The following is a 25,096-nucleotide window of genomic DNA, read 5'->3' as shown; positions in this document are numbered from 1 at the left end:
TGAGCCATTTGTGTGCACACATGCAGTGAGTCCACAATGACACAGATCTTGTTTTGAAAGGGTGTTGCACTTGTATGTAAAAGAATCTGGAAGCTCATATGAAAATATTAACAAAAGTAGGAAAGTTAGGAAAGTGAGTCTTTCTTTTGTAAATTGGGTTAATTTTTGGAGCCTCCCATCCGATCTGACTCCTTCCCATCCCATCTAACTCAGGATTTTGAATTTGAGAACTTCTCTTCTAAAACTATAGTTTACATCATGGATAGCACTGAGCACACAGTGAAAGAAAACCTAGCAGCTGACTATCTGTTTGACTGACTTAGCATATATTTGGATATATATATTTGCTCAATGTAAAGTTCTCATCATTTGAAGTTATTTTTTTTTTATTGTCAAGTGTAGAAGTAGTACCACAAAAGGTAACTGTTTTTACTGTTAACGGTTTATTGTGAATAACTGAAAAAGAAGAGAGACATTTCCAAATAACTGTGTGATGGTGAATTAGTGAGACGATGCCCCCAGTTGTAAGCTTGTAGCAAACTAATTTGTTTTGATTTCAATGTCTACTTGTGGCTTTCAGCATATAAATTTGAGGGGGAAACAATTATTATTTTATGATTTTTTTAAAGTTGCCTTTGTTTAATTTTTCACTTGTACTCAGGAGTACAGGATCTTTTGAAAAAGGTGGGGGGGTTTCAAAAGAACTGCGTCTAGAAAATGGTTTCACTTTTGAAATACCCGTTTTTGAAAACACACAGCCGCCATTATGCAAATGAAGTACGGGAAATTCAAATCCCAGCTTAATTTGCAATTTTGATCTGTCTAATTTATATCCCTCTTTCAAAAGAGGAATGTTGTTTAGACATAGCCAAGGATAGTATGGATTTAAGAATCTTTCAAGATCTATCCAGCTGAAGATATACTATTTTTAGCACCCACAGTTTGCTTGCTGCTGGGCACATGCACAAGGACATAGTCTGTCTCAGCTTAAAATCTTAGACAATTAACATATATGGTTTAGGAAAGAGAAATACAATAAAAATATATACAAGTATTATATACATTTTATATACCATTTGTTTGAAATATTTATCAGCCATAAGAAACTGCTACTCAACACACACTTCTTAGGTGACTAGTTAGGAGGGGCATAAGGATCTTGCGCAAAAATGGATCGGAATAGATTATGCAAATGAAGCATGAGAAAATGCTAATGAGCGCTTCATTTGCATTGCCTCTTCTGACAACACACGTAGTATAAACATAGCATTTAGGAGAGACACTGTCTACTGTTGGATTTTCCCCTTATGAAATGAAGGGAACTATTCTAACAGACATCTTTGTTTAATATTAATCTAATTCTTCATTAAATTGTGATGTTCTTAAACATGAACTCTTAATGATGATTTTCCAACAAAATACATTTTAATTATTCATAAATATTTGTAGCAAATGTGAGTAGCCCAAATGTTTAAACAAAAAGAAAACTCATGGGGATTAGAAAAAAATAAAAACATTCCGCTAAAATGTATCAAAGATTTTTTTTTTTACAGACAGAACACATTTAAATGGAATTCCTGCCTTAAATCTGTATGCAGGGGCAGTATATATAGCTCTGTAGAAATGAAGTGCTAAGTAGGGAAGTATAAAAATATTATCTTTTAACCATCAATAAATATTGAAATAATGATAATGAGATTCATAACCAAAGAAAAGGTAGTTCACTTCTTTGCTGACACTGCTTGGATAAAAGTTGGTATGAAGAGTCTTTCATTAAGCACAGAAAAAATTTAGGGTATATAACTTACTGGTAATGGATATAATAGCTATGATTTAATATGCTAAAAACAATCTATGACTACAAAGAAAGAAAACAAAACTATCATAACTTACTAATCAAAAAGCATACATTTATTTTTAAGTTTCCAAGAAATCATGCTGTATCCCACATCTGCCTTTCAACTTCAAGCCCTTTGCCTCATGTGGGTTTTTTTACTTGTTTGTAGTTATTGTATTTACTACTTAAGCTCTTCTGAATGGGGATATGTCTATTAAGTGTTGAGTAAAGCGCTTAGCAAATTATTGTCGATCCTAAAACAACCCCCTCATAAAAAGTGATTAGAGACCTAATTTTTACTCTATATACAAAGCAGGTAAGTAGGAGCAAATCATATATACCTTTCATCTTGGCAGGGAAATTTTAGGATGACAGAGGATTTGAACTAGTACTGGTGGAAGTAGACAAAATCTTGCTTACACGAGACATAGGCAGCTGATTTTGAGTAGATTTGGGTGCCTGCAGCTTTACAGGATACATCAGTATCGTCAAGGATGCTTAGAAAGCTACAAAATGCTGTGAGGACCATGTATAACCAATAAAGTGAAAGAAGAGAGATGATTATTCTTACTAAATATGCTAGTTAGCATGTGCACCCATATTCCATTCATATCTACCTTAAAATTATATTAAAGCTAATGCTAAAATGATATGAGACACAGGTTAAATGAATAGTGTCAGTATATCTGAGAAAAATGTTTAAATTATTCAAAAGTTTGGTTTAAAAATCATAAAATACATATAGTAATTAAACAGCAACAACACAAATCTAGATTAATAAATTTAACCATACAGCTTAGGTGTTAGCGTCCAAATATTCATGGACATCTGTCATGAAGTTATATTAGAGTTGATCGTAGAAGGCAAGTCTAGGAATGAGTGGAGATTCTCCAGTTCTAGTGGGGAGGGATAGCTCAGTGAATTGAGCATTGGCTTGCTAAACCTGCTGTCAGGGCAGGGGACTTGACTCAGTGACCTCTCAAGGTCCCTTCCAGTTCTATGAGATAGGTATATCTCCATATATATTTATTTTCTCAGTAAATAATCATGTAGGATAAGTTGACACTTAGTTATACAGTCTATCAGAGGAGTATTCCAGTTACTTTCCTGACTTTGCTTCTCAACATCATTCCTGCTAATCGCTCCTGGTTTGCTGATATCCAGTCATGTTCTAAACAGCTGTCTCTTGACTACCTGATGACATGCAATACTATGAGATGCTGCATCAGTCGAGCATAATACTGACCGATTCCCCATTCCTGTAGCACTTCCTCTTAAGTTAGGTCCTATGTGCAGATGATCAGCACCTGTGTTTGAACCTGATAACTACTAGCTCTCAAAACATTGGCCAAAGGAGAATATTTCTCCATCTTTTGAGCTCAGATGTTGACAATTGGTGAAGCTGCCCCAAGAAGGAAGTGGTTGCTGGCATCTCACTTTCAAGTCACTTTGAAGGCCCTGCCCTGCTTCAGCTTTCATTTCAGGTTCTGCATATATTGGAATTGGATAGCATTCTTCAGGGTCCTGTCCAGCATTTTTCTAGGTGTCATAGTGATGACTGTGTGTTCTGTATTCTTCACTTGTGGTACCAGGACTCCAGCTTCTGGCATTCCTCATGCCACATCTAGTAGCTGCTATGTTGTGTAGTGGTTCTGGATCGAGACGCCAATGCTGCAATAGCCATCTGTGACGGGCCGGCCCCTGACCAGGGGCGAGGGGAGCGGAGCCCCCACCGGCCGTCACTCTCCCGGGGGCGGGGCGAGTGGAGTCCCCACCGGCGGGGTTCTGCCGGCCAGCCCCAGACCCCCCAGCAACCCCGCAACTCCAGCCGCCGGGGGCGGCAGGCGGGGGCGCTTCCCCCGCGCTTGCGCCGGCAGCTGACGGGCGGCTCCCCCCCTGCCGGCCCACGCAGGGAAGGCGGGGCCGGGGCGCACGGCCACTGGCGAGGGCCACCAGCGGGGACGTGCCCGGAAGGGGCGGGGCCCCGGGCAGCGGCCGGCGCGGCGGGCCAGTTCAAAAGGGCCTGCCGCCGGAGAAGCGTGGCGCAGGCTCCTCGCGGCGGCAGAGGAGCAGCCCCCACCGCAGGACGGAGCGTGAGCGCCACACAGCCCGGCTGCCGGCCCGGCGCTGGTCCCGGGGCCTCCGGGACAGCCACTGCCCCTGGCGAGCACTCAGCCCCTCGCCAGACGGCAGGAGGACCCCACCATGCCGAGTCAGGAGGGACCGGGACGGCCAGGAGCGCGCCACGGCCGGAGAGCTCACCCCCGAGACTCCACCGGAACGTGAGACGCCACAGACCGCGGAGTCGAGGTAGGCGCCAGGGCGACGGGGATCGGCAGGCGGACCCAACGGGAGGGAGGAAGGAGCCCGGGGCAGGGCGCTTCTGGCGGCCGTGGGTGGACAGGCCACAGGGGGGAGAACCCTCACCCCCCTCGTCCACCGTGCCGGGGCGCTAGCGGCCCCGGCGCTCAGGGCCCCGGGCTGGGACCCGGAGAGAGGGCGGGACCGGGTCCCCCTCCCTCCACACGGGGAGCGTCCAGCACCCGACAGCCACACTAACCCCAGACTGGGGGAGGAGGACCTAAGGCTAGGGGCTCCGGCCCCATCCCGCTCGGTGGGTACTCATGGCCCGGGGTTCGCTGACCCCCCCCTTCTGGCTGGGAGGGGGTGATCGCACCCCCAGGGGCCCGGACTCCACATCGGCGGCCCAGGGAAAACACAGGACAAAAGGAGGACCAAAAGGGGTCCGCAGACCCCCCCTCTCGGACCGGGAGGGGGTGATCGCACCACGAAACCCTCACACCATCACATAGTGTTGTGGACATGAGTTCAGAGTGAAGTCCCCCCCATTTTTGCCAAATTCATCTTCCATAGAGCCACTCAGGTAGGTGGCAACAACTTGGTTAGAGGGGGTCCTGACGATTCACTTCCTGATGACATTGTACATAGCATTCTCCGCAATGCTCCTCACCATAACATACAAGCTTGCCAGAAGGCATAAGTGATTACCTCAACATTGCATAGATCCTCCATTTGAGGGACACTGACACTGCCCTACCTGTGCGAGATGTACCACAGCTAGCAGGGCAGCACCAGTGGGAAAGAAACATCCACTTTTTCATTAGATATCTGATGGTGCTATCTTCGTTGTTAAGGGATTCCTTTCCTACAACAGATCCCCTCAGGATGAATTAAATGTGATGGCTCAGGAAGGTGAAGGTGTTCAAAGTTTTGATCTTCTGCTACGGTGCTTAGAGGAAACGGTTGATCTTAGCCATGTCTCATGGGGTGTCTGAGATGGTGTCTTTGGATATCTGATGGACGTGGAAACCCATGGGAGTTCCAAAATGTTGGTATGCTTGTCTATCTTTAAGGAAGATAAGGGATTCACCCTAGATCTGCAGTGGTGTCACCTGGAATGGAGTCCCTTCTATTGCCATTGATATGCAGGATTGTACACTTTCTGGCATTGAGTCCTGTCCAGTTGGCAGCCTGGCTAGTGACACTGAGCATTTGTTGGAGACTCTCATGGTTGTCTGTAATCAGGACCAGATTGCCTGCATTAGCTAGGATATTCCCTCTATTGCTATTCAGGTCAAAACCACCTAGACTGCTGGAGATAGCTCAAACGAGTGACTCTATGGCTAAGTTGAAAACAATGAGGCTGATGGAACTGCCTTACTTCATGCCTCTATGGATAGGAATTTCAGGTGTGCCTCTTTCCATGGAGCAGGTGGTGGTGGTGCAGTGATCCTAAAATTCCTAGATCAATTGGAAAAAGTTTTCATTCATCCCAAACTCTCACAGATTGGCAAAAATATGGCGGTAAGGCAAGGATCTGAAAGCATTAGCAGGTTAAGCCATCCTATGGCACTTTGCCTCTCTGGCTGTGTGAATGGCCGTCTGAAGGACAAAGTTGTGTTTGTACCAGCCTTCATGTGACACAAAGCCCTTCTGGATGGAGCTGATGGCTCCTCCATTCACTGACCAGTGTGTGATCCTAGCTGCAATGCAGCTGACATACATTGCATTTAGTCTTGCGATGCTCCTGCCAGCTAAACACAGTCTGACAGGAAATAAGGACCTCACACCTGAATGGCAGAGTATGGATTAAAACCTTCAGTGAAGTTATGTTATCCTACTGCAGAAAAAGTGTGTAATAGGCCAAAAGCTGAAGGCTTCCAGCTGTGACTCATTAAATGGAAAGTTGTGTATGTTTCTTGTGCAGAGTAGAGCTTAGCTCAGCTCAGCTCTGCTGCTGCTGCCTTTGCACACAAGGGAAGGGTCAGAATAGGGCCAAGCAGAGGGCAGGATAGGGCAATAGGATGTTCTGCAATGTGGATCCTTCTGCCCTCTTTCTCCTACCCTGGAGGGATTCCTTAGGACTGTCAGAAAATAAGTTGTGAGAAAGCCAACAGAATCTGAGCCAAAGCAAATTCCATTTCTTTTCCTAATGAATGTACACAGGAAAAGATGCTGAGGTGACACCCATCTCTCCTGTCCATTGTGGCTTCTGGTGTGATGAAGATCCATATCAAGCCTGGCAGTGAATTGACTTTAAACAGTTTTTAAAAGACACTTCCACATGGTATTCATCATTAAATGATACTTAATACGCTCAATGCTTCTGATTAAGAACCAAAAAATAATTTGAAATCTGTCCATGTTGTACTTAATATTCATTTGACTGCATCCTTATCTTCCTTCTGCCCTGGCTGAGATGCTCCTGTGCTTATGTATAGATCATATTGAGTCACCAAATACCCACAGCAGCACAAATAGCTCTCTGCATTTTTATCTTGCTACTAAACACATACCACAGAAAATAACAAATGGCTGAACAGTATTTCACTGTGAATACTAATTTTTATAAATAACTAAATATTGAGCTGTTTCATCCAACACCATTAAAAAGCCCATTTTACTTAGTCATTTTAAAATCAAGTGCAGATGGTTAGGAATCTGGTTGTCTGTTTTAATTTGTTAATTATTTCAATTTAAATTAAACCCTTTGTAGTTAAATTTTAAAGATTTAATACAAGATGGGAATGGTAAATGAAGTCAGAATCATCCCCTTTCTTCCCCACTGTGATATACACACAGGAAGACAAGCATCTCTAGGGTATCCTTTGATATAAAACTGGGGATAACCATTCCGTGCAGCATTATCCATTCTGAAATTGGATTACCCGGTGGAAATCCTTGCAGCATTAATGTCAACATCTCCCAGCTTTTGTCATTCTACTCACTATCTCCCACGAACATGGGATCAGGATGCAGAGCCCATGGTATAGAGAGAAGGGAGATCTGAAAAATAGCGTGGAGGAATTAAACCTTCATTGAGATGCCCCTGACTTACACTGATATTGACCAAACTTGTGTGTTTGGAGAGTCAAGCATCCTAATCCCTCTACAAATATGTAAATATATATGTCTCCCTCCCACACAATGGATGATAACCATTAAACCGTTGAAGTTTCCTGAGTAAATTATTCACATCAATGGGAGAAGACATAATCTAAGTTTATAAATTAAACCTAGGATACATGAAATCAGACCAATATGCTTACTTGTGTAAAAAGAACAGAACAGACACATCCACATTCAGAAAATATAAATGTGAATTTTTGTTTTTTACATAAATCACATATTTGTACTTGGATTATGATTATGTTCCAGGCATTGGTGAGCTGTGGTAGGACCCAGGGGGCAGGGAGTGGAATGCACAACCCTCCTGTGCCCCGGCCAAAATTTTCATTGCTACATAGGATGGCCTCTCATTCCCCCTACCTGTTCTTCTGAATGGTCTTCATTGAATCTCATCCTCCCGCAGGCACCAGTAAACTGTGGTTCCAGAGAGATCATTGTGTTGCCTCTAAAGTTCAAAATAAAAGTCCCCAACTATTAATTCCTTTCTTTTCCTAAATAAATTAAGCTCCGCTACAGTATTTTGTTTACAAAGCAGTTACATAATCAGTTTTTCAGATGCAGGGCCTGCTTCTGATCTCACTTGCATTGATGCACATTAATGCTACCTCAAAAGAAGCTAGTGTAGTGCACTGCTATACATATGCTGGAAGTGAGATCAGAATCAGTCCCTCAGACATGCAGTTAATGGGTTAATGATCTGAAAACTATAATACAGATGCGCTATATCAGAATGTTTGTCTTAAAATTGACTCCTGACCCTAGCATTTATAAAGTAAATAGTAACACAGCAAAAGAGCTTTTTACCAGTTATTCTATGGGAAAAAATAATTACTTTTCAAGGTGAAATCTTAAAAGAGGAGGTTATGAAGGAACAGATGCAGTGGAAAGTAATTAGTAAGGTAAAATCCTTCAAATCACTACAAATATACTTAACAACCTAGCTAAATGTAGGATAAAATAATGTGCACCTCTCCTTTCTAGAGTGGTGACTCAGCACCACTATCTAACCCTAATAAAGGAGGAGGCTTAAAATGATTTAGTAGTTCATACTTAACATCTTCTGTAACCATGGTTTCACTTGTCTGTATGTGGAATGTACATAATTTGCAGTTGAGATTGTAGGAAAATACAAGTTTTGTTTGCAATGAAGGTAAATACATTTGTGATCCAGCTCTCATAGGGCCAGAATCTTATTTTCTTTATACTGATGTAAATCAAGAGTAAGAGCTCCATTAAAATCATTGGAATTATCCTGGAATAAATCCAGAGTACCTGAAAGTAAAGTGTGATTCGTGGACATGGGAGTGGGGGGGGGGGGGGAGGGGGAATGGTTGAGAAGTGTGAACAAGAGAGTTCAGAACTAACATATTCACTGTGTTAAATTTTCAGGTTTATATAGGCATTCCTCATTTTTCAACACAATTAAAACAAAAGTAGTTTAAAGCACAATTCTGCATTTAGAATGGAAGTCGACAGTCCCCTTAGTGTAGTGAGCCACAAAAGGTCCAGGGCTCTACTTAAACCCATAAAAGGGTGCGGTGAGGATCTAATGGTGTTTTTAATGATGCATTGTTACAGTGGGTAGTGTCCTGAGCCTTAAGCCTGAAAATATAGTAAATTTTTTATTGGGGCCTTTCTCCAGAAGTAATCCCAATGAAGGGTCTATATGTGGAGCATGCTCTACTCCATGTAAGTGTATCAAAGTGTGCCGTTCAGAGATTAAAACAATTTACATTGTAATTAGAGAGGCCAGCTAGGTATAGTAGGGTCAACAGATGCACACATAGGCAAAGGAAAACATTCAAAGCACCTATGTGATTTATGTGCCTAAATCCCACTGACTGTTAAAATCAATGGGACTTAGACTCCTATATCTGTTAAGAGTTCTTGCAATTTTTATCCAGAGTGACTTGCACAATCACATATCACATCAGTATCATCTCCGGCAGTACAACCCAAATCCACTGACTCCCAGTCCAGTGCTGTAATTTAAACCTAGGCCTAGACTATATTAGGCATAGAACCATCCAATTTGCTAAAACAACAGCACAACTTAAATTCTTGTAGCTACTGATTTTGAGAGGACTTCAGAATTTAGCCCATTGTCCTGTGGATATAGAATTTTTGATTTTCATATAATTTAAACCCTATTTTTAGAAGTAGAAAAGTGCTTGCAGTCATTTTAGAACAACTTTAGTTTATGACACTATTACATATGAGGAAAATACCTGCTGTGACTGCTGTCCATTCCAAATTTAATACTAAGGCATACTGAAAATATACTTTTTATTGCTGTTTAAGTATTATGTTTATGTGTCAACTTTATAACATAATGTAATAACCTATTTCTATCTTGGCTGGAAAGTAAAAAGGAAGGTTGAGACGCATTTAGCTTTCAGATTTCAAGCCAGAAAGATGAAGAAATGATTTTAAGCACAAGAAAAACACCATCATGGCCTATTGAAGTCATCTTTGGCAGTGGCTGCCCAGAGCTCTAACAAATCTGGATGTCTGCCTCAATGTGCCTGGATACTTCCTTTTCAAAACCGCAGACCTTAGATAGGGCCTGGCCCTGATCCAACCTTAGAACAAATTCCACTGAAATGCAGGTAAATCTTTCAAATGATTTCAATAGGAATTGGATTGGGTCATTAGAGTCCACCCCCTAAATTAACTAATGTGCTAAACCAAAATTCAATAAAATAATCACATTTTGTAATTTGTAAAGAGTAATGCAAATTTAAACTGATTACTGAACAGAATTCTTAGATGTGGCACCAAGAGCTGAGATCTCAACAGATGTAAGGAGATGGAACTGGAATGAGAGATCTCCTAAGGCTACCAAAGTTTCTTGTGTATGTAACTTTCTACGCCCTAAGCTGTTGTCCCAGCATTTGTGCACTGTGCTGCTAGAAATAAGATATAAACCTAAGAGCCCAATCCATCTGTCATCTCTCAAGCATGCTTATCACCATTGTGTCTAAACTAGGTAAGTAACCTATGTTCATTAAAATCCTATGGTACTTTTCACTAATAAGGGATATTAGATTAATTGATTGGTCTAAATTCCAACACTTAGTTCTAATGACATTCTTTTATTGTAAATTTCCTCTGTAGTTTCACTTAGTGGTTTTTGTTCGGGCACATAACTCTGACTCAAAAGTAGTACATATAAATTTGTGAGGCATAGTTGTCAATGGAAGTCAAATTACAAAACACCCCACTAATGGCAGTTTTTGTTTATTCAGATTCAAGGAGGAGTTTAATCTTAGCACTGGAATTCAGGAGTATTTTTGTAATAGGCCTATTTAACCTAATATGCTGAAAAGTAATTTTAACTGATCTCTAGTTCTAGTTTGTCTTAATTTTTGCACAATAATATGTCTCGTTCCAGGTTTATATTCATATAGCTCTTGGCAGAAAATATATGCTACAAACTGAACAGCCTATAAAGCCTGTGCTTCAAACAATGATTATCTAATCTTGGCACTATCCAAAATTCTTATTTCCTCTTTCTGTAGTTTTCTATTCATTCTTATAAACCCCTGATTTTACACACATTTTCAACATCCCTTAATATCTTTGTTGCATCAGGGCTTTGTTTAAAAATAAACCCTTGTGTTTTATAAATTTCTATAATCTTTGCAAAACATTGTGTTCCTTCTAGTGGACTAAACAATAATTATAAATTGCCATGATAAATAATTATAAATTGCCAATAATTATAAATTGTAGAACTATAGCCCAGTGGTTATACTCTTGCTAAGCATTGCATTGAAATTGGTTGGTTTGCCTCTTCAGTAAGCCAGATATCTTCAGGACAGCAGCATCCAACTAAGTGGTTTGACATTGTGGAGATACAGAGCTGTAAACCAAGAGAAGGGGTGCAAAATGTATGCAATACTAGAATCGCAGTTCTTCTTCGAGTGCTTGCTCATGTCCATTCTGTTTAGGTGTACGCGCGCCGCATGCATGGATTCCAGAGCTTTTTTCCGTTAGCAGTATCCATAGGGCCAGCAGGGAGCCCCCTGGAGTGGCGCCGGTATACCAGTGCATATATACCCCTGCTGGCCCCTCCACCCCCTCAGTTCCTTCTTACCGCCCTTGATGATAGCTGGAGCATGCTTTCAGGCTGTTAGCCTATCTCTTAGCAGTTGTATTTCCTTTATCTGTTGTACTATAGTTATATTTGAAGTTATATCTAGTTACGTAGTTGTTAAGTACTGTAAATAGTGTAATTAGTTAGATAGGGGAGCACAGCCGGACTCTCCCCATGAGGGGAGGGCATGCCAGGGCCCCAGGGCTTCAAACCCTGTGCTTCCTGCTCTAAACCTATGCCCTGTGGAGATCCCCACTCCGACTGTCTGAAGTGCCTGGGAGAGGCCCATCGAGCCAAAAGCTGCTCTGTTTGTAAGAGCTTTAAGCCCCGGACCAAGAAGGAGAGGGACTCCCAGTTGAAACTCCTATTAATGGAGTCAGCACTGCAGCCCCAGGGTGAGGAGCGCCCCTACTCCGTCCGCAGCACGCCGTCAGCGGCATTCAGTCGGCCAAGCACCGGTCTGAGGCCGATAGGGCACCGTGGCATAGGTCGCAGTCCCCAGTGCCGATGGGCTCCAAGGGCTCAAGGGGACGCTCAGCAGAGAGGAGTGCCCAGAAGGTGTGCCCTAAGGACGGGCACCTGTCTTCTAAGACCTCGAAGAAGAGGTGCAGCCCAGACAAGGGCAAGAGCCCGGAGCAGCCCGCGGAGATAGGAGAGGTCCGTCGTCCCTCCACCCCAGAAACTTTCAAGGCGGCCCGGGACCTCATTGAGATGGACACAGAGGAAAGAGAGGGCCCGGTGCCGCAGGAGCAGACCGCGCCGACGCCAGGCTCAAGCGCCCCCCAGCAGGCTCTGGCAGCTGGGCCATGGGACTCTCTGGGCGAGATGCAGGTCTCGGCCCAGCACCAACAGCAATTCCCGGTGCCGGCAAGAACACCGGCACTGGAGCCAGGACGGACACTGGCCTCAAACCCGGCACCTACACAGCAGCAGCAGCACCGGGAGCGAGTGTGCTTGCGGCACCGACGGCCCCGGTACCTGGGCATCCGACGGCCTTTACGCCACTGGTGCAGGGGCCAGCACTGCAGCCGGGCTCGTGGGCTGTGCAGGGCCCCGCACCATATTAGGTGCCGGTTATGGCACCACAGCCAGTGCCCCGCACGGCACTGGTGCTGCTGCCTCTCCCTGCACCAATCCCAGCTCACGCCCTGGGAACACTGACACAGCAACAGACTGAGGTGCCGAGTGGGTGCTAAGGCGAGACATACTTCACGAGGTCTTCCAGAGGTGGAGGTCTCCCCGTCTGGACCTGTTTGCGACACTGAGTAATGCCAAGTGCAGGGAGTACTGTTCGTACATGGGTCACGGTCTGGGTTCTCGGGGCGATGGGCTGCAGATCAGGTGGCCCAGAGGCTTACTCTATGCCTTCCCCCCATTTCCCCGATCCACGAGACACTCATTAGAGTACAGAGGTTCAGGGTCCAGGCCATCCTGATAGCGCCAGTGTGGCCTCGCCAACACTGGTTCATCACCCTGTTGGATCTGACTGCGGAGTGACCACTCAGACTACCTCTCATGCCAGACTTAATCACACAGAGCTGCGAGGCCAGAGTAGCACTCTACCCGAGCCTGTCATCTCTGCACCTAGCGGTGTGGCTCCTCAGTGGCTCTCGTTTATGGAGTGAGCCTGCTCCAGAGCAGTCCAGGAGGTCCTGTTAGAGAGCAGGAAGCCATCCACTAGAGCTCTTTACGAGGCTAAATGGAAGAGGTTTACCTTGTGGCTAGGGGGCAGAACGCTCATTCCGGGTGAAGGGGCGGTCCTGACTGTCCTGGAATACCTCCTCCACCTGCGGGAACAAGGCCTGGCCACAGCCTCCTTGAGGGTACACCTGGCGGCTATAGTGGCTTTTCACACTGGGGAGGGTCAGAGGTCCATCTTTGCTAATCCCATGGTTAAAAGGTTTCTGAAGGGAATTGACAGGATGATGCAATATGAGAGACCACCGGTCTCGCCTTGGGACCTTAATCTGGTCCTGACTGCCCTTATGAAGCCGCCATTTGAGCCTCTGGCATCATGCTCTCTGAAGCATTTGTCTTACAAGGTAGCTTTCCTCGTGGCCATTACCTCGGCCAGGAGGGTGTCAGAGCTTAGGGTGCTGACTTCCGAACCACCCTACACGGTGTTCTTTAAAGACAAGGTGAGGTTGCGTCCACACCCGGGGTTTCTTCCCAAGGTTGTTTCGTGTTTCCATCTCTCCCAGGATATTTACCTACCAGTCTTTTACCCCAAACCTCACGCGTCACCCAGGGAACAGGCTTTGCACTGCCTGGATGTTAAGAGGGCGTTGGCTTTTTACATAGACAGGACGTGAGGGTTTCGTAAGTCAACTCAATTGTTTATTTCAGTGACAAAGAATTAAAGGGTTGCCAGTCTCGGCGCAGCGTATATCCTCGTAGATTACTTCCTGCATTCGGCTATGCTACGAGGGTGCGGGTAGGTCACTGCCACGCATAACGGCACATTCCATGAGAGCCCAGGCAACGTCGGCGGCGTTCCTAGCCCATGTGTCGATATTGGAAATCTGCAGGGCAGCGACCTGGTCATCGGTGCATACTTTTGCGGAGCATTATGCGATTACGCAACTGGCCTGGGAGGATGCTGCCGTCAGGAGGGCAGTTCTGAGGTCTGCAGAAGGATAATTGGGTAGTTAGTCACCTTCCAACCCCACCTCCAGAGCGGGGACACGGCTAGGGATTCACCTAACCAGAATGGACATGGGCAAGCACTCGAAGAAGAAGAAGAAGTGTTTACTTACCTCGTAACTGTAGTTCTTCGAGATGTGTTGCTCATGTCCATTCTGCATCCCACCCACCTCCCCATGTCGGAAGGAGCCGGCAAGAAGGAACTGAGGGGGTGGAGGGGCCAGCAGGGGTATATATGCACCGGTATACCGGCGCCACTCCAGGGGGCTCCCTGCTGGCCCTATGGATACTGCTAAGGGAAAAAAGCTCCGGAATCCATGCATGTGGTGCACGTACACCTAATCAGAATGGACATGAGCAACACATCTCGAAGAACTACAGTTATGAGGTAAGTAACCTCTTCTTTTTCTGCCATCACTATAAAGAAGTTTCTCTTAGTTTCCACATAGAGACCAATATATCTGGGTCCCCATGTTAATACCAATCAGAACCAATTTATTTTGTGGAAAGTGAAGTATAAACCCTTGCAATTTTTAAAAGACTAACTCCTCCTCCTCCTGTCAGGGTGGGGTATTTTGTTTCAGCAAGAACCTTTGCCAAGTTCTTTTTGACACATCATTCCTCCTCCTTTCTAGTCAGCTCCATATGAAACCATAGCAACCTTTTCTGCTGTACGGTTGGAAGCACAGAAGTCAAACTCTGAAGATGAGAGTAAGGGTGTCATTCCTTTTTCTTTCATCTGTTCTGTTAGAGCATTCCCCTTGCCTCGGCATCATCTGTTCCCTCATGTGGGTTGGCTTTTGAGAGAGGCAGATTGAAGCATTGCTCTCCTCACCAGTAGGTTCATTCTGCTGGAAAGAGGTGACCAATAACTTGTAGTCGGGAAAATAAAAAAGTTTCCTCAAGGTTGTGCACCCTGTGCAATCGCTTTAAAATGAGAGATTTCAAATCAGTGATCTTGCTCAGGGCTTGACTTTGTTGCATTTGACTCTTTGATTTGAAATTGAGCCAATCCATAGTATTCCTTTCAGGGTCATACTAAGACTTTTTTTAACTCAGGGATTTGGGCAAGGACATTTATGATACAATGCCTTTGTCAGAGATTTCCATTTTCCAGATTCAAGTGGAGGGGCTTAATGTTTGTTTTCATACACTCATTTTACATATGATTAATTCTGTCATATGGCTGCATAATTCCTCTTGGCACTTTCTTTCCATAAGGCTTTTTATGTCCTTACTTTGAGCCTCTGCATTACAATACTCTCCATTTTCATTCTAAAAGACAACATTCTGTTAGCTACATTCTTTGCTACTACATTATATAAAGCTGAATGTGTTTATTAAAGGTTCCACTTTTCAGACCTTAAGTATGTTGAACTTCTGTAATTAGATACCACCTTTTGCTAAGGGTTATTTCTCCCTGTCATAAAGTTTTTGAAGTCAGGTGTCATTGCTTAGTTCACAACTCTTTGTGCTTGGAGGCTAATGACCTGATGTCAAAAGCTCTCAGTGCATACAACTCCCATTGGGGTGAATCTTTAAATGAAGTGTTTGTTTCTTCATAGACAGAGCATAATCTAAGAAAAACATTTGGCATTAAAACTGAATAGCTGGCTTTGGAGTATAATTTTAAAAATATTTCTAACTTCACAAAAAATACTTTAAGGAATATTTACTGTATGCCTTTTCCAAAACCTGTGAATGTTTTCTCAAAAATCCACATAGTATTCTATTTGCCGTTACATGAAAGATGTCACTGAAATAAAATTATAGCTTATAGCAATGTTTGGCTTTTTTTCAAATCTTTTTATTATAATTTGTTTCAGATTGTAACAAAACCACATTTTTAAAAAATGTCTTCCAAACTAGAAATCCTGAAAAAAAGTCCTTTTGGAAGAAGACTGTATTTGCACCACCATCTGGCAACTGGTGTGTGAAAGTGCTATTTTTGTCAGTTTCATAGTTTCTATTAAGGTTCCTTTGGAACCCTGTATGTGACTCGTCAAAAGTCTGTCAAATTCAGCTTGCTTTCATAAGAAATTTCAGTTGAACAAAATGGCATTTTGCAATGAAATGGTTTTGCTGGAAAGCTTTATAACTAACTCTACTTGCAGATCATGATCAAGTTAAATCGTTTTCTTTTGGATAAATTAAACTGACTGAATTCATATCTGTTCAATTTAAAGCACATAGAGGCAACTTGAGCTATGTTAATTGCATAGCTTAAGTTGAAATGGTTTATTTTGGCTTTTGGCGCTGTCTATAGAGCAGGAAGTCAAAGGAAGAACATTCTTCTTTCGATTTCGCCTCTTATGAAATGAGGGTTACATGAGTCAGAGTAAGAAGCCTGTTATTTCAAAGTTATTTCAAAAAGTGGGCTTACTGTGTAGACATGCTTTTAGTTATTTTGGAATACCATCAGTTATTCCGAAATAATGCTGCTGTGTAGACATACCATAAGGGTGAGTCTACACTGCACCTGTAGCTCAAAATAAGCTATGCAATTTGAGCTACAATTTGAACAAATAGTTAAGCTTATTTTGAGTCGATTTCAAAATGCCTTATTTTGTCTCTGTCTACACAGTACTTTAGAAATAAATCGCTATTGCGAAATGTCCCGTACTCCTGGAATGAGGTTTTCAGCGTCATTGGAAGAGTGAGCCCATTATATTTCAAAATAACGACGACCTCAAAAGATGCAGAAAAGCTATTTCAGAATACCAGAGGTATCCCAAAATAGCACTGCAGTGTCGATGTAGCATAAGAGACATTGCAATCAGCCCTGACAAGAGTCAGTAAAATTGGACAGTGCTTGTAAAGTGCAATATCTGATCACTCTAACCACAGCAAAAGAGGAATCTATTTTTTCTTTTGCATTAATTATTTTGAGTACATTTTGATCATGTAACTTCTTAGATACCACCTCAGATTAGTATTTCATCAAAAAAAGGGGCAGCACTAAATATTATCTGGATCGTTCCTGAACGATGTTTGTCTAACTCTACTGACTGTGAATCCACAACTCCCTATGTAATTTGTTATCTACCATTAGATTTAGGATTTATCCACCATTAGATTTAGGAAGTTTTTACTAGTTTTATCCTAAATCTCCTTTGTTACGTTTTACTGATGCATTACTTCTATCCTCAGTGAAGAAGGTGGACAATTTATCATCTTCCTCATAACAGCTGTTTACATATTTGAAAACTATTGTTTTTTCCTCCCTCAGTCTTCTCCAGTGTTTTAAATCTTTCCTTGTAGGTCATGTTTTTTAGCTTTTTAATCATTTTTGTTGCTCTCCTATGTATTCTCCAATGCATCCATGTCTTCCCTGGAGTGTGGTGCCAATAATTGGAAACAATATTCCAGTTGAGGCCTTATTAGTGCTGAATAGAGTAGAAATACTTCACATATAGCTCACAATACCCCTGCTAATGTGTCTAAGCATGTTCTCTTTTTTGCATCACAGTTATATTGCTGACTCTATTTAGTTTGTAGTCCACTAAAATTCCTGATTGTTTTCATATTGGCAGTCATTCACATTGTATTTGTGCAACGGATTTTTCCTTTCTAATTATAGTACTTTGAGTGTATGCTTATTTAATTTCATCCTATTTATTTCAGATAGTTTCTCCAGTTTGTCAGGATCATTTTGAATTCTAATACTGTCCTCCAAAGTGTTTGCAACCCCACCCAGTTTAGTGTCATCTGCAAACATAATGCATAGACTTTTGTCAAGTCACTGACAATTCCAGAAGTGCACAATGTTATGAAGGAAGGAAAATGCATATGCTCTCTGTGCCATTAGCCAAATAATCTATGAAGCTATTGAATAGAACCAGACCCAGGACAGATTCTTCTAGGACTCTGCTCAATATGCTCCCCCCCCCCCCCCCCCCTTGATTGTGAACCTTCGATAACTTGTCTGTGAATGTGGTTTTTAAGCCAGTTGTTCACCTCCTTTATAATAGTTTCATATAGGCTATATTTCCCCAGTTTGAAAGTGAGATGGTATCAAAAGCCTTACTAAAATCAAGAAACGTCACATTTAAAGCTTCCTTATATCTGCAAAGTATGTTACCCCGTCAAAGAAGGATATTAGTTTGATTTGACATGATTTATTCTTGATAATCCATGTTGATTGTTACATATCACTTTTTTATCTCTAGGTAGTTACAAAATTTATATCCATATCTTCATCCATATCCGCAAGTATGTGTGGCGGATATCCACATACAGTGTGGATATGCCTGTGGTTGCAAAGTGGATATCCATGGATTTGTAGGCCCTTATTTTCTTCATTATCTTTCTCGGTAACATAATTAAGTTCATTGATCTAAAATTGTCCTTATTCCCACCTCCCCATTTTTGTTGTTTGGTTGGTTTTTTTGTTTGGTTTGGTTTTTTCGCTAAGAGGTACTATATTTGTTCTTTTCCATTCCTCATGTATCTCTTCCTTCCCCCATGAGTTCCCAGAGATAATAATTAATGGCTCAGATTTTTCTTCAGCCAATTCCTTAAGTGTTTTATGATATTTTAATGAGGACCTATCCACTTAAAGACATCTACATTGTCTGTATGTAATTCTTAACTTCTTGTTTCCCAATTTTAGCCTCCGTTCCAACCCCATTTACATTGGTGTTCATTCTGTTAGTCATTCACAGCTAACCTTTTTGGTTATCGTACTTCCTATCTTTCCTGGATCTTGCATTCCAGTTCTTTGTGTTTCCTAACGTTTTCCCTCTTGAAGTCCATTGTCTTTATTCTGCTGTCTTTTCTTCTTCCATTCTTTACAATAATGAACGCTGTCATTTCATAATTACTTTGGCCCTAATTACCTTCCAACTTCAGATTCTTAAATAGTTCTTCCCTATTTTTCAGGATCAAACCTAGAACAGCTTTTCCCCCACCTAGTCACTTTCTCCACCTTCTGTAATAAAAAGTTGTCCCCATTGCATTCCAAGAAATTCTTGGCTAATCTGTGCTTTTCTGTATTATTTTCCCATGAGATGTGTGGATAGCTGAAGTCCCCTATCACCACTGATCCCTTTGCGTTGGATGACTTAATTAGTTATTTAAAGAAAGCCTCACTATCTCTTCTTGGTTAGGTAATAACTCTCCTGCGTGCTTCCTGGTAGACACCTACAACACTGAATTGTCTCACCAGTCTGGCTTTCTGTAATGGGGAAATGCAGGCCACAATCTCTGCAATTCCACACCAGGATCAGCAAGAATCTCTATGCAGAAATAAAGATACTGAAAAGTCCCTTTTTCACTGTGACGGGGCAGGTGCATTGTCCGCGCCGCCCCGCACTGAAACGGGGAACCCGGGAGCAGCATCCACGGCCAGGACAGCCGTCAGCCAGCGGGTTCACCCGGCGCCTGCCGATGACGTCACGGGAGGCGACGGGGAGGATGTCGGGAGGGGCGGGGCCCAGAGTCACGGGACCACACCAGCCCCGGCGTCAGGGGAGCGGGACATTCAAAAGGGGACCAGCCGCGGGCAGCAGGGGGGAAGCCCCGGGGACGGGAGGAAAGACCCTGGCCCACCGGGAGGCCTACGGGAGGTACGTGAGTCGCGGCTGCGGACGCCCCACCGGGGGAAGGGACTCCGGCTGAGTCTGTCTCCTTGCTGGGGAACGTGATGGAGATCTGGCCGGGAAGAAGTGACCCAGGGCGGGGCCGTGTAACCCCGCGAGTGGAGGGTTTGGGGGAACTTAGCCCCCTCCACTGATTAGGGACTAGCGTCCCCGTCTTAGGGCCCTGGGTTGGGGCTCGGAGTGAGGGAGGGCCCGAGCCCCCTTCCCGGCGCCCGCGAGCCAACACAGGCTCGGGCATCCTACACTGTCGGCCGGAAACCGCGGTTAGTCGGAAGGCCAGGAGGCCAGTCATCTGTTCAGGACGCGGGCCACCCGGACTCAGGGTGGCCACAAGGGCGACGGGTTACATTCACCTTGTCTCAACATTTTCCTTCCTTCATAACATGGTGCACTCCTGGAATTGTCAGTGACTTGACAAAAGTCTCTCTGTGTATCCCTGACCTCACTAATTCTTCTCATTATTAGTATATGAAGTAGATTGGTTTAAACCATCAGCAATCATGCTGCAGTGGGAGGCTCATGTTTTCCAGAGCAAGGAATTTATTTAGTGGATAAGTTCAGATGTCTGCTTGTTCTGAAAGCAATAATTTCTGATCAGATATCTTTCTAATAGTGATGTGAAATAGTATTGTATCTGGTATGGATATGTGTTTTGTTAGATCCACAATTAATACGATATCAAATTTATTAAGTATCCCATATTTGTAACAATTGTTTTATGAGGTAATACTGAGACTGTTTAGCACAGTTACCATTCACATTATAGCTACATGAAGTTTCAGCATCTGGTAAGTGTTGTCAATTGTCATCTAAAGACCCCCTGATAAGCTGAACGTGTGCACAAAACAAGAATCCTGACTATGTATGAAAGGTTGAAAATTATGTGAGAGATAGAAGATGCACAAACATGACTCTGCCTTTATAAAGAAAAAAAAGATTATAAGTAGACTTTAATATAGTAGACTCTGTGGACCAGACCCTGTCTCCCTCCACGGTTATTCCAATATTAGGCTGAAAGCATCATAGTAAAAACTTATTCTGGTTTGCATTGAAAGCACATAAAATCATAGCCCATATGTCCACACAGATTACTCAAGCCAGGAACATGATTAAAGCAGGAGAGACCGGGCTGATTAGGGTCTTGGAGAGATCAGGGAAGTTTAAGCTGTAACACATAGATCATGGCTCTAAACCTCATCCCAAATTGTCCCTTTATGTCTTTAAAATCCAAGAAAATGCTGAGGCACTGTACAATTTGAACTTAACTGATTTTTAGCCAGGGTCAGGACATAGTAATTACAATTTGTTTTTGGCATTTTATACAGATACATATCCAAAACATGAAACTGAGGTTTTGCCTTTGGTTTTGTTTTGAAATACAAGAGAATCAGAACTTGTAAATATATGCCTCTGATAGAGTGGGACCAGTGTAGGGATGGCTCCCCACTCTGTACGCTTTGTAATATCCCTGAAAGAGAGCTGAACGTAAAGGCAAAGAAGCTCAGGATCTCAATGAGATGAGACCTCTTTTCCCCACTCTGTTCCTACAGGGGAATGCTGAAGCTTGGGAAAAGCCTTATGATCAAGGGACATGAGGCTGAATAAAAGACTATGAATAAATTACACCGGTGAACCTACAAAAGAACATGTGAGGACTGTTTTCAAAAAGAAATTTGGAGAGCCCATGTCTGGAATTCACTTGTTTCTAGGTGTCCCACAAGGTGAAAAGGCTTCACCCTTGTAATGGACCATGTAGATTTCATTTAAATATTTCTCCTGTTCTCTTCCTAAATTAAAAAGCAAAAGAAACATAAGTCTGAGCCCTCTTTTTTTCTGTACCAAGCACCATATCTGCATATCTAGGCTCAGTAGAGATTCTCACCCAGGATTGGGTACAAAAAGAATTATTTGCCATATCCTCTCTTTCTCACCCAACCTGTAGAGCAACAGCCAGGCAGCTGCACTACAACTAATTTTGTTTTAGTTCCTACATGTGGTTTGCCTGTTGCCACTTGGCAAAATGACCATCTGCTCATCTTTGTGTGCATATTAGGAATCATGCTCTCTTACTCTTTGAAAAGAACCTCATTAGCTTTGCTGCATCCAGAGTTCTTCATGTTCATTGAAAGATTTGCACTTTAGCACTTTATTTCTGCACTTGGTTCATAGCTGATCCTCTGGGTTAAATTCTGAAATTGGCATGTGGGGATTAATCTTTACATCTTTCATTAAATTTAAAATTCCGCAGCCCCCACTTCATGCTCTGCTTTGAACTTTTCAGGCTGGATATTTTTGTGAGTTCCATGGTACACATGAAATTTTATTTAACTGCAGAGCTGAGATCCAAGGGCTCCTTGTCTGTCCTCCTGAAGGAGGAAGATATAAATCTTTGAGACAGAAAACTGGAGTAGAGGAATGTGTATCTCAGAAATGTCACTTAAGAACATATAGTCAGAATACCCATCTTAAGGTAGCACGTCTTAAAAAGATCTTCTGTGTTACTCTTTCTCATTGCTGCTTATAAACAAATATTGAAGCCATATGATAGACTGCAGTGTTAAAAGCCTAAAGTAGTTGTTCAATTCCAACATTGGCGTTAATTTGATCAGTATTTTAATTGGGCATTCAAATTATCATCTTTCTGACCACAAAATGATTGCACCAGAAATTAGAGATGTACACTAAATAAGCATTTTGTATAATATTTTCAGCCTCAAAACTCTAGCTTTGCTATTATGATTTTTATCAATACTGAGATTTTTTTTCCCCCTCAGATAAATTGGTTTTATTTCTTAGAAATTCTGAATTTCTGTACATATTGCAATTAATTCTGGGCCGGATCCTACACCTCTGTAAATTGGTGTAGTTTCATTGACATCAATGAACCTACCCCAATTTAGAACAGCTTAGCGTCTGAGCCCTTTGATCTTGCATTTACATTGTTCACTTTACTTATATGAATTATAACTGCTTTATAAGCTATTTCTCATATATATATATATATATATATATGAAACATTTTCAATGCTGTACTTGGTAATGTCATTTCCCTTTTTGCCTTTGAAATTAACTTTACTATGTACCCCTTGCAAACATAACACAGTCCCCCATCACTGATCTTATTTAGGTCTCAGCACTGTGCCCATTGAAGTAAATATGAAAACTCCTAAGGATTTTCATAGTTTAGTATTATGGTTTCAACATATTGGTGCCCCTGCCCAGCCACTGATACTGAACAAGGAAGAATTACCTGGTGATGGATTATCCATATAATATGTGATCGTTCATATCTAGTCTTGGAAGAATTAGATCTTTGTTGCTAAACATAGGGTATGTCTACACTACCCCCCTAGTTCGAACTAGGGGGGTCAATTGTTTTATTAATATATTTTAAATAGATGGGCACCTTGTAGTGGAAGAATAGTAAAACATCAAATAAATATATAAAATTAATCAATTAAACTGTAATTTGTTTAAAATACGTTGCATGTATGTAATGATGTATAATGACCTCTCCTGAGCCAACAAAGTTCCTCATCTGGGACTAGTCAGGTTCCAAGGATGCCAAGGGAGATCCAACATGTATTGGAAAAAATAATTTAAAAAAATGCAGAATTTTAAGCCAAATTCTTAGAATGCATTCATGATAGCAGCCTTTCTGTGTTTGTGCTACTCCGGAATGGCAATTTCCAAACAGAGAAATTCATTTAGATTTGCAACAGGTGGCCTGCTCTGGACATGCTGTACATGCTGTGTGTTTTTAATTATGGTTTATTTATAATTTTCCCCCTTATTGATTTACATCCTAGGATTTCACAGTTTCCATAATTTCAACTGAGGTTTGACTGAGGGGAAAATATTTCAAATGTTTTGCTAAACTTTATCCTGTGGAATTAGGTATAAAAATTATTAATGTAAAATTTAGCTGTGACCGCCATAATCAAGCTATTTTCAATTTTTAACATATTTGTGGATATCTCACTACATCTTGAATGTGCTGTGTAGCTTTCATGGTTGTTTGTGCCAACTATTTTGCTCTTTCAACCAGTGAAATTATGTAGGAGGAGTATAAATCATGGTCCATTTTGCTTACACGTTTACTTATTATGTTAGGGACATCAGATGCCACTCATTTTTCTACATACAGTGATAAGGAGCACAGATGCATTTATAGTTCTTAATATTTCCTGCTCTGATCAGTTAAAGCAACCATAACATTTGCTTAATCTGGTTTTATGTGTGTACAAAAGTAAGTCTTGATTTTTGTAATGTCATACAAATTGTCCAAATTTCAAAGATTTATCAAACATCACATGATAAAAAAAAGCTTATAAATCTAAGAAATGAAAACTTCTTTATTACCCTACGTTGAATTTTGTGAGCTGATTTCAAATGGTCAGTAGCTGTTCTGGTTGTGTGCATTTATCTGTGAACACAACAGAATACAGATTGGTGGATAATATAGTATGTAGCATAGTATCTCTAGATTTAAAGCATCCTGTGCTTTGCTGCACATTGAGCAAAAAAAAAGGACTCCTTTGCTGTCCTTGCTTGTCTGGCATATAACCACACCAAAAGATAATGGTTAGGAAAAGTGACATTCTCTTTCCTGTGTGTGTGTCTATATAGGAATCGTGTGGTTTTTTTGTTTGTTTGTTTGGGGTGTGTGTGTTTTGTTTTATTTTTGTTTTGTTTTGAGAGAGAGAGAGAGAGAGGTATTTGTATTCTGGCAGTAGAGAGTACAAAACAGATTGTACATTTGAATCCACTTCCTTCCTACTTTCTCATACTTATATATTTGGGACCCATACCTCACTGCTCCATAAATAATGTTCTGCTTGAGATACCTCCCACCCCCTTGAAAGAATAGTGGTTTGACGTCTTTTAAACAAAAGAGTGATGTTGTGTGGCTCATGCTCAAAGTAAAACAAAGAAATAGTTTATGGCAGGCATATGTTTTGGATTTGTCCAGCTAAACTGAAAGAAGGAAAGGAGACACTCGACATGGATTTTATCATGCCACACTTTATTATTAGTTGTCTGGGACTACCTGGCCAGATAACAATATGCAGTGCAGGTAACCCCATGTTTATTCTGTAATTACTAGGGGGCTTCCACTGATTCTCTGTCTTTTTTCCATCCAAGTCTCTCCAACATATTTATTGCCAGAACTTTACTATATCTGAGAGACTTTTATCTGTCCATTTTTTCTATCCATGCCCCATCAGCAAATCCATTGCTGGGAGTATAACATCTCCCTTCCCCCCCCTTTGTAGTAGGAGTAAGATGGGGGTGTGGAAATAGAAGTAGACTTTTCATTATAGACTTGAGCATGACAACATGCACCTGTCACAGAAAACTCTAGTTGCCTCTACAGTTCTGGAGACATTTCAGTTAATGATCATAAGGAAAGCGGAACACAAGCCCCAAACTGTAACCTAATGCACTTTTAGTTAATTATCAAAAGGGCTGTTTTCTAGAATCTGG

At 42.1% G+C, this 25,096-nt stretch overlaps 1 protein-coding gene across 4 annotated transcripts in view; it reads left to right on the top strand.

Annotated features, from left to right (window-relative positions):
- The window catches only part of NEGR1 (neuronal growth regulator 1), a 694,269-nt gene that overhangs the window by 209,821 nt on the left and 459,352 nt on the right, over positions 1-25,096 (top strand). The window lies entirely within an intron of this gene.

Source organism: Pelodiscus sinensis, chromosome 9 (assembly GCF_049634645.1).
Source record: "Pelodiscus sinensis isolate JC-2024 chromosome 9, ASM4963464v1, whole genome shotgun sequence".
Classification (NCBI taxonomy): Eukaryota; Metazoa; Chordata; order Testudines; family Trionychidae; genus Pelodiscus; species Pelodiscus sinensis.
The sequence above is the reverse complement of the archived record's forward strand: the minus strand, read 5'-3'. Positions and strand labels throughout refer to the sequence as shown.